Raw genomic sequence first — 4081 nt, forward strand, 5'->3', positions numbered from 1 at the left:
ATAAAACACATAATTAAATGGTTTCGCTTGATAATTATTTCCTTCATAATAATCCTTCATCATTTTTACAACACTTGATAATAATTCTTAACTTTGTTATGAAATTTGCCAAGAATCTTAGATTCTGATCAAAACATAAATACTATTAAGCCATTTAAAAAATAGCATTAAGATTTAAAAAGAAGATATTTTGTCATAAAGAAAAATGTGATTAATATAAGTGTTATACATACGTTTAAAGTAGCAATAAGTGTAATACAACATAAAGATTGACTTTATAAAATTGCTCAATGACTACCACACGCATAATCAGCATAGGGCCAACCAAGAACAAGTGTTAAGAAAATTATACACCCCTATAGAGCAAACATAAAATTCAGGTTTTAATGCAATGTTCCTGAAAAAACAGTGGAGAAAAAAAAGTGAGATTTCATTTTATGGAAAAACATAAATAATCATCATGCAATATTGAAATGCAACAGTTATATTGCCATACTTAAGACTGCCACAAATACACATAACCTATATTCTGACACTTAAGGTTCTGTAGGTCCTTTGTTATTTCCATTTCATTCAACAAACATGCAATTTTACAACATTAGCTTGAAATGTAGTTCAAGGTAAATCTCTTTCAACAATGCATAATTTTATATCTCACTTCTCTATAAGAAGGAGCACTATAATGTGACTTAATTTCCATACATAAAATACACACATCATAAAGGCTTAGGTTAAAAAGGCTTTTATGCTTTTAAGAGAAAAGAGAACCCAATTAATCAAAGGCTACGTNGGAAAATCACACTCAGGAAGGACCTCCATTCCAAGATACCGCAAAAGGTTGCTGAAGACGTCCTTGATTCCTTTGAGAAGAAAAATCTTTTCAAAGGTAGTTGATGAAGATAAAGCAACCCTGGCTCCATATATCAGATATTAAGGACAAATATTTGATGATACATATAAGAGCAATAGTCTCCATAAACACCCTATCATAATATCAAACAAACAAAATCTTTATTAGATGGCTAAAAGCTTCCCTTGCTTTCTTTGATCTACATTTTATCATAAAAATAATGAGAAACAAAACCTAACACAATGATAAGAGACAAGAGATGGGACTTTGAGAAAATAACATATAAGGAAATTGTTATATAATTGATACAAACATAGTCATAACATTGATGGTGGTCAGCACAATTTAGAACTCTAACAAATAACCACATAACTAAAGAAGCAGCTACCACTAGTCCAACATCATATAATTTTAAAGTAATGTGTAACAAAAATTTGGTGGCCTTCATTCAATCGATCTTACGTAGCAAAATCGCCAAGGCTCTCGTTCGTTAAAGAAAATATTCGTCGTGCCAAATGATATAAGACCTCGTATACCTCTTATAGACCTGAGACCACTAAAATATGAACATGGTCGAAGCGATCAAAGGACCCGGTCCAGCTCATACATAACCAATATTGGAAATCCCAAGAAGACTTGGTATGTCGAGCCCTTAACTCTCTATAACAAGTCAGACGACTATTTTTTTTGGTAACAAAGCCTATTTAGCCAAACAGATGTGGCCTTTCCATGTCAGTTCAAGCCAGCATTCCCTCGACGAGTATGGAGAAGGGATGGTTCCTCCTAACACGAGCATTTTGGAACCTTTCCTTGTACATCACTTTGATGATTGAAGCATTACTTCCCTAGTAGATCCAAATGTTGCGGGAAGAAGTCTCTTACTAGAGCTGCCCTTCAACACTCCCCTCTACACAACACTTTTTCTCAAAAGACCCTCTAATCTCGACACGCTCTCTAAACAACACAATCTCTTCTTGTGTCTTTGGTCATAAACGATACAAAAGAAGTTGCACTCAAGGGAAATTGTGTTGATCCAATGACTTACATTCTTGTTGAAGATGCTTCTGATGAAGAAGCCCTTAAGATGTTGGGTGACATAGTGGTTATAAACGATGATCAACCTCCTAGCCTTACCCCCAAATCACGTATCCTTACACCTCAACCTACTAGCCCACCTCTTTAAATAGTTATCCACATCCTACAACCTATAACAACACTTCCACCTAACACCACCTTAGTCTTACAACTCTTAACCAACGGACCCTTCACCTCATCCATTCTCAATCATGTGCACTTCATCATTGTTGACAATAATCCTTCAGATAGAATTTTTTCTTTTTGTAATGTTTATAGCCAATATACAAGAACAAGACACCAAATTCGCAATCATCATCAATATCCTCAACAACCTAGCCTCCCAGGTTTTCCCACCTAAAATTGTTACCCCAGCACCAACCCAACCACCATCACTACTGATATGATCATAGATGGGCAAGAATGAACCCATTTATGATCATATCAACTACCACCACCTCCATCCAGACCGTGATGTTCTTATTTCCATGTTAACCAGGGGGAGTCTAGAGTAAATCGTTTACGCATCTAGGGTGAGTTTACCGTTTAGAGAAAAAAATCATTGTCTCTTCCATTTCATACATCATTTGAACTTTGATACAACTTATCTATGTAGATACTCTTATAAAATTCAATCTCAATTGCTTACCATTTAGTTTGCTCTAATTCTTTGATTTTTTTTTTTTGCTCTTATTTAATTCTTGTTATTCATACTTTGAGACTTTACATTCATGTGATTATATATGCTCTGAAAAATTATTCATGACTTATGGGAAGTCATATATCATTCATACATATTCCCATTGCTTTAGTAACATGTGCTCTTATACATATCTATGATATGGTATGATGATCTCATATACTTTGATAGTTTATGTGAAAATGTTCTATATTGAAGATACGTTGATGATATTATACTGTATAATTGCTTTGTTGCGCTAGTGTGAATATCTTGCTCTGGTTATATACAAAAAGCTCTGACGTAATAGCATGATAGTTTTTACAAACGTGCTTTCATCGGTCTCTTATTCCTTTTCGCCAATGGTCTCTAATATCTATTTAATGTTAGCAGGTGTATTTGTTAAAATAAAATAAGGGGAGATTATTAAGACAAAATCATTTAATAAGACAAGACCGTCTAGCAACGCGTGTTTCGAAGTTTAATAAACAATGTTTAACAAAATAGCATCTAATAAAATGAATTGTCTAGGATAAACATGCTAAATGCTATAATCATATAGACTTTATCCTAAAAGCTCAATGTTACTCTAACTATATAACTTGTGTTAAACGGTAAGTACATGTATCTTGCCTAAACGCTTAATAACATCTAACGTATTAAATGCATGGACGAATAATACTCTTTTGTTTATTGTGTTATGTTCTCTTTACTTGTGCAGATCACAAAAGTACAAAGCTTTTTCAAATATTTTGCATTGTACCAAAAGAACGATAAGAGATAGGAAGACAATTATGGAATGTTTATTCAAGTGCTTTACGCTCTACTTATCCATACAAGTTATATATGTAAAAGCACACAGCATATAACTTCTTACCGAAAGGCTACCTACCTACGAGAAAGTCAATGCTACTAAGTAACGAATATTTTTCGAATAAGGCTATAAAAAGAGGATCGCGTGAAGAGAAGACAAAATGAATAATGTGCTAAATTTTAAGCTATCATTTTCTCTCAAACTCTCATGGTCTAACACTTTTATTACAAGTCTTCAGATTTATTTCTATTGAAAACTTATCATCTCTACGAAAGTTATAATTTGTACTTGTTTTCTAAAAAACCTTTGTTGTTCTTATATATTCAAGAGTGAATTAAAACAGTTGGTTGTTTAACTCAATGGAGTTAAGCGATCTAGTCTGTTGAACTAGTGAGATACCAAGAGTGGTGAAACTTGTCTAACCAATTAGGTTACTTGTAAAACCAGAAGTGGATTCATGCTTTAGTTTCATTTAGAATTGAGGCCCACTACAGTCTAAACGCGTTTTTCTGACAGATTTTAATCGGCGGCCTATAAGTCGTCGGTAATGTAGTAATGAAATAAATTACCGACAACTTAGGAGTCGTCGGTAATGTGTTAACGGATTGGCAAGCGTACCAAATCGTATCAAGTAATAATAAATGGTAAGTCCAAGTATCGTTTT

This window comes from Vigna radiata, chromosome 8 (assembly GCF_000741045.1).
Source record: "Vigna radiata var. radiata cultivar VC1973A chromosome 8, Vradiata_ver6, whole genome shotgun sequence".
Taxonomy (NCBI): Eukaryota; Viridiplantae; Streptophyta; class Magnoliopsida; order Fabales; family Fabaceae; genus Vigna; species Vigna radiata.